The sequence below is a fragment of the Neophocaena asiaeorientalis genome, unplaced genomic scaffold (assembly GCF_003031525.2).
Source record: "Neophocaena asiaeorientalis asiaeorientalis breed wild unplaced genomic scaffold, Neophocaena_asiaeorientalis_V1.1 scaffold359, whole genome shotgun sequence".
Classification (NCBI taxonomy): domain Eukaryota; kingdom Metazoa; phylum Chordata; class Mammalia; order Artiodactyla; family Phocoenidae; genus Neophocaena; species Neophocaena asiaeorientalis.
In genome coordinates this window covers 785,739-797,789 of record NW_020174137.1, presented here as the reverse complement: position 1 = coordinate 797,789, position 12,051 = coordinate 785,739, and positions in this window count along the sequence as shown.

The following is a 12,051-nucleotide window of genomic DNA, read 5'->3' as shown; positions in this document are numbered from 1 at the left end:
AACAATTTAGTTTGAAAAGGGCCCCACGGTGCCCCCTCCGCCCCCACCGCCGCTCGCAAAGCGCCGCGCGAGCCCGGGGCGTTCGCCGAGGCCGGAGTCGGTCCTCTGCCGAGTCCATCAGCCGCTCCGCCGCCCCGGCCGGGGGCCTCAGAAAAGAGGGCGGCCAGAACAAAGCCCCCGCTACGAGCCCTGCCTCAGATACATTTTCAGTGGCCCCGTTGGAACCTCGGAACCCCAGAGGGCCAGCTTTCTAACACCCACCCCGCCGCCCACTCCAGTGTTCCTCCCCCTCGGGAAGGGGGCGCCGCGCGGCCGACGCCAGACAGGACCGCACCCCAACACTGCCCGCGCGACTGGGGGCCCAGGGCGTCCGCTCCCCTCCGCGTACCGGTGTCGGGGGAGCAGATTTGCCCAGGAAAAAGCTGGGAGAGGAGCGCGGACCCTCGCTGCAGACCTCACGTCAAGGTTACCGCCACCTCTAGGAACCTCTTCGGAAAAGCTCCAAAATGCCTATTTTGCAGAAAGCCTGCTGTGCCGCGATGGGGCCTGGTGGTCAGAGAACCCGCTGAGAGGCCTCGTAAGGTCTCGGTGCTTGAGTCAAGCCCTGCCCAGGCCCATTTCTCCCGCGCCCTCCAGGTCCTGCACTTCCGGTTCCCCCGGGGGCCCTGACCCTCCTCTCCCCAGCACTTCCGTCCCGGGGGCTTCTGCGCTCCCGCCTAGTCACCGGGCTGAGGGACACCCCTGAGAGCTGTTTTCTGTAACTTTCCCGTAGCTGTTGGGAAGTTTACCTGTTCCATTCATTTCTTTTTATTTTGACTTTAATTTCTTTGCTTCCTTAAACTTGGGGGGTGAGGGAGGGGGGCGCAGTGGAGGAGGGCCAGAGGTTGAGAGAAAAAGCCCATTGAAGATTTTTTTTTTTTGTCTTTTCAGATCACCCCCCCCCGCCCCCCTCCCCCCCTTTCTGAATTCCCCGCACCCGTTCACATCAGCAACTGAGATTTAGGCCAGTTTTCCCGAAGGGCCTAGGGCAGTGTCCGCACTTAGTAGGCATGCAATAAATGCTGAAAGAATTACTGAATAAATGATGCTGCTCCGTTAGGCACATGGTGCTTAGGGATAGTAGGTATCCTCAGAAAGCAGCTGACTTTTGCCTTCCGGTGTTCTGTTAAATTCAGTTGAGAGGTTGATAAAAAAATGGTTTTTACGGGCATTTTGATGTTTTTTAGGGACTCCCCCAAACAGTGGGAGGAAATCTCTTAAGAGTTATTGAAAGTGTTTTCTTGAACTTACGTATGAGACAAAATGCTGTGATTTTTAGAATGTGGGGTTTATCAGCCCTTTTGTGGCTTTTCCTTTCCATTTTGCTTTTTTTTTTAAAGTTTTACTTTCTGTGGTAAGAGGTCAAGGCCTTATGAAGTTAATCTCTTATAGCTAATTTGAGGCAGAAACTAAGATTTCTCTTTTGCTTTCCTGCTATGTTATAGCTTAATCCTTGCCAAACAATTCAATCCTATGTTGTATCTTCTGTATCATTCAACTGTTCTTGTTCTTTACGATAACATTTTCTAAAAAATGCTATAAGAACTTTATGTAACCAGGAGAGAAATTTCATAGTTGTGAACTTGTGAGACTGGATTCAATCAGTCAACATATATTAAATGCATATTCTGCTAAGCACCAGTTGTGTAATCTATAGACTAGTCCCTAGGGCATTTAATGTCCCACTCTCATTGACTGTAAAATAGTGAAAATATATAACCAATAAGCTAATAACCATGAAAGTAATTTGAAAGGTTATAATTGCTAATCAAAGTTAAAGTGTATTTAGCATCATTATTAATAGGCATCTGAGGGATACAAATAAGACCTGTTCTTCTCATCTGGGAACTTACAATCTAGCTGGGCATAAATAATGTGAATGTAAATTGATAGAAACAGCTACTAAGCAGTATTCAGTGTCTGGAATATTGAAAACATTCAGTAAACAATTGCCTCACAAATTAATTTGCAGTCGTGTCATTCTTTTAACAGAAATATGATACTGATAAGAAATACAGGAAGGATTAATTAGGAAAACTTTCATGGAGAAAATGAATTTGTCCTTAATGTGCCACATAGAAAGATTGGAAATGCAAGCTGTTTGTGTTCAAGGGGGGTAAAGGTGGCATAAATGGAGAATGAGAAGGATATTTGATGAGATGGAGTTTGGTGGTAATTTGTAGGAAACCTTAAAGATCATGCAGAGGAGTTTGTATTTGATAGTAGAGGTGATGGAGACCTGTGGTGGCCCTGTGAGCAGAGGATGGCATGATTAAAATGGAGATTTATATTTAAAATGATTCTAGCCAGCAACTGAGCATAGTGAAAATTGAGGGAGAAAGAGTATGAGAAAAGATTTTGGTGCAGTTCTGGAATGGGACATTACTACAGAGTGACTGTAGACAGTCATCATTAAGCCCTTTCTCCCCAGTTTTTATACAATGGAAATTACATTTAAATGATAAAATCAGTGATGAGTCTTGAATAAAGTAAGAGCCCCAGACCACTGGAATAAGCATTACCACTTTAATCTTCATTGTTGGTAGTGCTAGGGGATGTTAGGTGTTGACTGATGGTGACTAATTTCAGGATATCTTCATCACCAGTTAAAGCTCAAGATATCTTTCTCATTTAACATATTTACCCACTATTCAGTTTCAGTGGTTCTCAACTGGGTGTGATTTTGACACACCTCCCCCACCCCCAGCAGGCACATTTGGCAATGTCTGGAGACATTTTTAGTTGTAACAACTGTGGGGCTACTACTGTCATCTAGTAAGCAGAGACCAGGGATAGATGTTACTAAATATTTTACAATTCAGAGGAGAGACCCCCATGACAGTGAATTAGCCGGTCCCAAATATCAATTGTACTGAGATTGAGAAACCTTCAGTTGTGGGAGTGAAGCCTGAGCTCTAACTCTGGAGAACTACACAAGGAGTCCCAGAACCTAACTTCTATTATAGTAACAATTTCGATTGAAGAAATGTTTTGTTTAGTGAGTCAAATGTACCTCTGAAAATGGCAGTGTCTCTTCTTAGCCTTGAGGCCTTAGAAATAGGAAAATCAGAAGGATAACTGCTTGGATTTTCTACTTTTTATAAAATGGGGTTAAAAATCTTCCTTAAGGATTTGTCATCTAAATGTTATTTATTAAATTAACAAAATGTGCCTTTGAAGTTGCTTAGCAACTTACAGAAAGCTTGCTTTTAGAAGTTCATTTGTTTGTTTAAAACGAGGGTAGGTTGGGCTCCCCTGGTGGCGCAGTGGTTGAGGGTCCGCTTGCCTATGCAGGGGACGCGGGTTCGTGCCCCCGTCAGGGAAGATCCCACATGCCGCGGAGCGGCTGGGCCCGTGAGCCATGGCCGCTGAGCCTGTGCGTCCGGAGCCTGTGCTCCGCAACGGGAGAGGACACCACAACAGTGAGAGGCCCGCGTACCGCAAAAAAAAAAAAAAAAAAAAAAAAAAAAAAACTAAGGTACGTTGCGTATTATTAGCTACATTACATAAATCAACAAAGAAATGTACACTGAAAATGGAATAAGATGTTTCAACACATTTTCTGCTCTCATGTCTGGCAATTAAAACACTCTAATTGTCTCATAAAATTGCATCAAGTATTCGACAAACATTATTTATGTATGAAACTTCAAAATAATATTGAGTCTGTAAGAGAACCAAAGGGGGAAAATTCAGCAGGTTTGTCATAAAGTATGTGTTTATCTTAACCTTTCTTCTTCAAAAATCTTATCTACTAAGTACTTTTATCAGACACTAATTATACTCTTTCTGAAAAGAATTTCTCCAACACCCTTCAGTGCCTGCACCCTTTAATCATATCTCATTACATCTACCTAATCCATATCTTTTTCACATTTCCAGGGCTCATTAACAGTTTTAAAAGCTAATCTTAATCTTGGACATTATTATTCCTTGTAATCGAAATGAAAATAATGCCAATAATATTTTATTTCTAAAATGTAATGGATCATTTAAAATTTGTTCTGAAGCCATTTCTTCTTTAAATATTAATGAGAAATTAACTTTCATACATGCATTAAACTATCAGGAACAGTGAGATGTGTCTGAAAACCCTGAAGCACCTTTTCGAAGGAGAAGTTATTTTTATAAGCTGTTTTAACAGTGGATCATCAGTCACTTTGAAGGGAAGTGATCCTTGATTAACAGTTGGCTGATACTGTGCTTCCACAGATGTGTGGCAGTAATACAGGTGCTACCTATGAAACAGGACAGGTAATTCATAGTATCTGACGGTTTCTTTTCTGATTGAAAAAAAAAAAAACGTAAAGCCTTCATCTTTGTGTCTAACCCCATTAAATTGTAGACAAGACAAACCAAATGTCCCACTCAAATAATGAACAGTGGGCACCATGTTTCCCATAAATTTAAAGAAAAGATTGAGTATGGCTAGTACTTTATTCCTTTTGAAAAGATAATGGAAAAGAAAATGGATCCAATTTGCTGTTACATGACTAAAGTAGAGCCTCACGATGATGACTTTTTAGGACTTGAAAGTCAAATCCTGCCTCTCAAGAGTGTAACTACATAGGACTAACATGTTATTCTCAATGGAAGATTCCTCCACTATTATAATTGAGATTGTTTCTTGAAAGTAATCTTTAAGCGTCTTAGGAAAAGTTTAGTGGTCTGTTACTTATTTATGCACATACCATTTAGCTATAGTGTTTTTTAAAAACCACAAAAATCATTGTCCAAAAGAAAAATTTTTGGACAAGTACCTCAAGTTATGATTCAGTGGTAGTGAAGATGTAATAAAACTTTAAATCTGCTCTGATTTTTTTCCCCATTCATTACTTCTGCCAGACAGTACAGTAATTATCTCTTATTTCAGGTGTTTAATTAGATATTTCTTTCGTTTTTTTCCTTTGGAATATATTTCTTTTTCCTTATAGAATTTTTGATTTCTGATTTCTCTCCGTTTATATGGTTCAGGTTGTTGTTACCTATAGGAAACTGTTATTAAGCAGAATCAAGTGACAGCTAGTGAGTTTGCTGTGTCTTATCTTTTGCAGTGGCTAAGCACTGAACTGAGTAATTTAACTGAGTAAGATTTTTAGGATCTGTAAGATAATGTTTTTAAAATCACTCTTTTGACATTTTTTTTCTTTTAATCTCCTTACTCATCATTTTTGGGGAGGGTAACTTTGCATATGCTCAATTAAACACAGCAAGTTTTCACGTGTTCTTTTTTGCTTTACTGAAATAGCTTGAATATTCAGATCTTATCAAATTTTTACAATGACACCATAGACAATGCTTACTTTAATGGAATTTCCCTCCTTTCATTATGAATGAAATTAGTTCTACTAATAAAAATAAAATTTAGTATACAGTATATTATAACACCACAACAATTTTTAAAATTACAAATACAGGATTAATATAGTTTAAAATTGTTTTTGTAAATTAACTTTTATCTTTGTCTATTTCTCTCTTATTATTAAGAAGTTTTGCCTTTTTTGTACTGATCATCTATTTTCTTGTCCTTTCCATGTTGTTATTTTCAGAGGTTTCTCATGGGTCAGTACAATGAAGGTTGATGGCACAATTGTTCACTTTGAATCAAAGGATATCTATTTATTGGTGTGCTGTTATCAATCAGAAGTTTCCAAATACGTGTTCTCCAATTCAATTCAAAGAAAAGTAGCTGGATCCTGGCAAAAATGCATCCGGGACTCCCTGCACATGATGCATCTCCGGAGAAAGTTGCTTCAGCGTTCTTTTTTGTTTTTTGTTTTTGGAACACTTCTTTCTACAGTATACTCCAACTACTAGATAGGTTCCTAAGTTCATCCAGATCTGTCCCATGTCTGAATTCTTGGTCCTCTTCCCACCCTCTGACTCCGCAGATAAAGAAGAAATAATAATAAAGGAATAAAAATCGTTTGTTTCTGTCTGACTGAATCATTCCAGTCTTGAAGCACCCTGGTAGGTTAATTAGCCTTATTACTGTATTTACTATCTCCCACACACTTATTTGTGGGAAACTGCTCCTCTTGGCATTTGCCTAGGTGGATAAGGGAACAGTAGGAATGCGGCACTGGACTTTGCTCTTGAAATGCATGGCATCATAGCAGCATAAAGCTTGAACGAGCTTAGTTTTTCATTGACAGGGTACAAGTGGCATAGCATCATCTTTCCCTGACATTGTATGCCAGTTATGATTTATTCTGGGCCACACTTCCTCCCAGAGCTAAAGTTCTTAGTATGGGGTTTGGTACCATCATAAAGAGAAAAATGGTGCCTCTTGTAGGAAGAGTTTGGAGAGCTTTACCCCAGTAATCAAGGTGGTTAAGATGATTAACTGAATCCTGTGGATATACTGCTTCTACCCTAAGTGAAAGAAGAAGAGAACAGCTGCTATTATTTATTCTCACTCATTTCTCACAAATAGCCATGATTTTTCAGTGAGCATTATCTTATCCTGGGATTAATTCTTTCAACTCTTGTCATGGTGCTTTGTTCTTATAGATTATAATAGAGAGGTATTAGCAAGAAATCTGAAATAAAGGACACAAGATGAGATTGCCTTTCGACTGTTAAATTTCAAGATCAACACAAAACAAATCAGCGTGAGTGTGTGCAAAGTTATCTTAAAAGAACAGACAAATTCCTGTGCAGCAGGGTTTGACATAAACTAATTGAAGGTATTGACATATCTGCAGAAAGAATTTTAGCCATGAAAGCAGATAAAGGAAAGCCAGAAGCAAAGGAGGCAAAGCCTATGCAAGTATGGTTCAGAGATGAGGGAGTGGATTCAATTCCATTGGACTTCAATCCCAATGAAAGGCCATTCCTGTTGTGAATGTATATCAGGCTCTTTAAACTTGATGCTGTTAAACATTCTATCCACAAAAATATCTTCTTTCTGAATCCATGTCTTCCAAGCAATATTTGGATTATTATTTGGCTTCCGAAGTATCTTTGTTCTTAGAATATACACTAATCACATGAATTTCAAATATTTCACTTATAACAGCAGTTACCTTTAGGTGAGTAATTATATCCCAGGCCTTCAATGAAGATCTATTCATTTAAGTTATTCATCATAAGTGAATAATTTGATTTCTGGGTCAAAACATTACTGTTTTGATTTGATGATTACTGTATATCTACCTTTGATAGATGAATACATTTTTGGCATGTTGATAAAATCAGAGTGTAAGGTTTCTACTATGAGGGGCAGATCCAGAATTATACCTTCTAAGGTCAATCCTTCCTGTCAGTCTTTCCTGTGACCTACAAAATGAACATATTCAATACAACTATCTGATTCTCTTTGTGTGAAGGATAGTAGTTGAAGTAAATTACAGTTGATCAAACAATAATTGGTTTGGACCAAATATTACCTTCAAAGTAATATTATATATTAATAGGAGTCAAAAAGACTTTTTGAGTTCTCACTTACTAGCTGTGAGATCATCTTTACTTTTATGCACATCAGTTTCCTCTGTAAAATGAGTATATTGTCAAAACTCCCTCATATAGTCACTCTGAAATTAAATGAGATAATTCATATAAAGTGCTTAGCACTCAGCCTGGAGTATGGTACGAAATGAATGGTAGCTAATGCTTTAAGCATTTATCACTAAGAGTAATAATAATATCATAATAAGATGACATAAGTTCAGCACATGATTGGGGAAGCAAGACGTTGACAGGGACCAATTGCAGAATACTTGAAATCATATAGTTTCTAAGAACTATGCTTACTCTAATATTCAGATCCAGTACAGTTACCACTTTTGCTTTCCTCTGAAGTACCAAATTTTATTTTGATCCCCTTTAATTCTTTATTATTCATAATATTTGAGAAACAGATTAAAAAATGAATGAATAATCTTCTAGTCTTTCTCAGGCCTCCGTGGCTTAATACCATCAAGATTTATTACTCCTTTATGTCATATTCCTTGCGGATCGGGTAGAGAGCAGGAGTGGGTCTTTGTTCCATCCAGTTTCATTCAATCATTCAGGGACCCAGGAATGGCTCTGCCATCTTCTAGACCCCTGGAGTCCTCCACTGGTACTCTGCATTGGGTAGGGAGGGAGGAAAGCTTTTTGAGGATTCTAAAAGATAATACCTATTCCATTGGCCTGAAGTCAGTCATGTTAGGCCCAACCTAATTGCAGGGAAGGTTTGAGAATATAAGTTAGTATTGTGTTTAGGAGGAATAAGAAATGGGTTTGCTGAACACATAGCATTATCTCTGCCTTACCAACCAACCAAACATTTCCACCAACAAAACTAAGTCTTAGGATTCTTCTCTAATTTTTCATCAGTTAGTTAAAAATGGAGAGGAGCTCTTTGCCTATAAAATTTATTTGCGCATAATTTTATAGAGCTATGTATCTCCATTAGAAAGCCTTTATCAACAGGGATTGGTGTCTAGGAAGGCTTTCTACCACTTTTTGATAAATTTCGTTCTATAGGAATTCTCTGGGTTAACTTTTTGTGGAGCATTTATCCTACTTTATTTTTACTTAAAGCTTGTATATGTGAAAGAGATTATCCTCAAATGAGCATTTTCCTTGCTTTTATCATCTTGTGTCATTATCCCAACATTCTTTTATTATAGTTGTTATTGAGAGCATACTTTCAGATTTAGCATGGAGATTAACTGTAAAATAAGTAAATAGTAAATTGTTTTGTTAGAATGAAGTATAAAAGTCAATGCTTTTAAGAGGTTATTTTGTTAACTGCTATTTCTAAGTGACTATGGTACTCAAAAAACAGCAGATTGACAACCTTAGATTTTAGAATTTTCCCTATGAAGAATTGCTGTGACAGTAACCTACGCACAGGGCAAACTTTGCTATGATACTCTAAAATATGACTTTTTCTGAAGTTCCACTTTACTGATGAGAGGCTTCCTTATATTAAAACGCATTTAGCACATGGATTCCTAGGCACTCTCCGAAAGACAGACTTTTAATGTTTTCATGATGGTGTTTTTCATCCTGGTTAAATAAATAGATTCAAACTTCCTGCTTACTTTACACTTTATCCAACAAGTCACAAATGATAGCAACTAGCACTCAACACTCACATTTTAGTAATACCAATAATCTGTTAGAGATTGGCTGTGTATATTAATGGGTTCGTTTCCAATAAGAGTACTTTTGATTATACTGATACCATTTTGGAAGGCATAAATATTTTACACATTTTCTCATAACTAATATGCATATATGAAATCGGTCTTATATTTTGCTATTTTTATTAGATATCAAACTATCCCTTATTATTCATGTTTAATCAAAGGGTATGTTTGTGAGACATTCTTTTTTTTTTTTTGAGACATTCTTAAATGACCATTTTACTAATTAAATGAAGTTAAAGACTGACATTCTTTAGGTGATTATATGTTCATGCACATACTTCTGTTTTTAGTGGTTATAACACTAATTAATAATTCTTTCATGAAATATTTGTTGTTTTCCAACTGCTTTTTTAGTGTATCCTACAATTTTTCATATAATTACCTGTTTGCAAATTGTATAAGGTTATAGAGTTCAAAATAACATCATAATTTTTGTTTCCATGCTAGCCTGACCAACTTTAGCCTTTATTAAATAAATAAATGTTGAAAAATGAATATCCATAAATACATTAGTTCTTTAACTAGAAATGCATATTATTTAATTGAACAATTCTGTGAGAGAAAATGTTTGCAACTACACATTAAAAAAGTAAAAAAAGCAGCTTTATTATTTTATTAAATAGAAATAAATTATTGTGTGTAGTCATATAAAGCCATGATTAAATATTTTAAGTATTATGCATTAAAAACTCAGTTGTCTCGCATTATCTATCTTTGCATATAACATTTCATTGATTATATTGTTTGTGTTATATAAATCATTTTCTTCATACTTTAGAATAATGATTGATGAAGATGAGGAAGCATTTACTAAGAAAGTAACTTGAGTTATTTTAACCTTTACACAAGCATCCTAAAGCTTTCAGTTAATTTACTCTATTGAATGTGAGCCTCTTGAAGAATTTCTAAGTTTTCAGTCTACTTGGACATGCAAGTTATTGAATATTCATATCAGAAATTACCTTGAGTACTACATATTCTTTATGAGACTTCATACAATGTATTAAGTATTAAATGAGTTTAAGTGCTCTAGACTTCAAACTATTTTGCTCCTTTTCCATAACTTAAATTGATATTACAAATTCTGTGTTTGTATCACTAAACTTTTATATTATAGAATGTAGATATTTTAAGGTTTTATGCATATTTGACAAAAATATTTTCAACCCTATAATAGTTAGGCAGAAATTGTTTAGCATTTGCAGTTGTAACATAAATGCTAATTATAATTCATTGTCAAACCATTAAAGATTTTATGTAAGTTGACTTCAAGACATTTTCTTCCAAAACATTTGTTACATTTCCCCATGTTTCCTGCATGGCGGATTTTGAATTTAGCATCTGACATGTTTTCTCAACTACTGGTTTATAATGAAAACATGTAGGTACTCGAGGGAATGTGTTAAAAGCAAAAATTCTATGATTCTTGAAAGGTAAATGACAGCGGTGAGATTGTCACATCTGGATCAGAAAAGTTTCATCTGTTTATCTATCTAAACAAACACAAATAAGATAATTAGGATTCTAACAATTCATGTTTTAAAAAGCAATTTATGGCTTTGATTAGGTCAGAACCCAGTGATTTTTTATTTTTCTTTGTTTGCACAAATGAGTAAAAATGGATTGACCTTCAGCATCAAAGGCCTGTGAATGATTACAGCAAATCTACTATTTAATATTTTGAAATTTGAAGGCAAAATTAATCCTTGGCTTTCAAAAATTATAGATATATATTAAATATATATATTTATATACACACACATAAACACACATGCATATGCACATGTGTAATCATGTACATTATAGTATGCCTAGTTATTCAGCTAAATTTACCTCACCATATTTTCATTCTTGTTAGAACAGAGATAGTATCTTTCAGAATTGCTAACCTGTAGCTGTGAAAAAAATCAATCCTATAGAAAAGTATCAATAAAATGAATCCCTTGGAAAATCACACTTGTTTATATTTAAAATGAGTTTTTAGCATCATAGTAAACTATCAATTGACTTTTAAATTTATTAGTAAGTTACAGAAGAAATTTTAATGTAAACTAAAATCTTCTAAACCATGCTAGTTTTAACTTTTAAAAGAAAACTCTCTTGATATCCTGAAGACAGGAACTTAAAAGATTTTCTTTACATTCCAATTACGTGTCTTGATTTTAAATTAGTATAATCATATATTCATTCTTGCTGAATTAAAAATGGTTTCTTTAAATTCTAGTCACATGGCTTTCTATTAAATTAATATAATCATACTCTCTTGTTCAGTTAGTAGTAAAGTAGTTGTTTAATTAAACATGCCATTTGTTTACAATGCAGTGTTTCAGAAATGCTAGTTCAAAAGGTAGGATAAGAATTTATATCAAACATTTCAATCTGACAAGTAAATTACATTTCTTCCACCATAAAGAGGTAAGCAGAAAACTGTAGCAGTGATGAAAAGACATATTCTTATTACTCAGAGATATGATATGGGCCAGCCTACAAAATATGAACTTTTCCAGTTTCAAGATTAAGACAAAATCCCTACAAACACTAAAATAAGGATTTGTCTTGACTTTGGTATTTTAATATTTTATTAAAATTGTCACTCCTTTCATTAGTCAACCCAGAGGGTAAAAAAAAGCAGGATGGCTTTTAATATAAAAATCTGGATAAGATGAAATCTGTAAGTTATTGTACACATATGAAAAATTACAAGTCAGTAAATGCTATACTCAGGAGTAAAACATACAAAATGTCTTCCTTTTGCCAAAGCAGAATTAGGAGGATTGTGCAAACTTTTTATATTTTGTTAAGTCGTCTTTGTTGTAATTTCTTCTTTACACAAAGCTTTTGTTATTATAGCAATTACTATTGCTTTTAC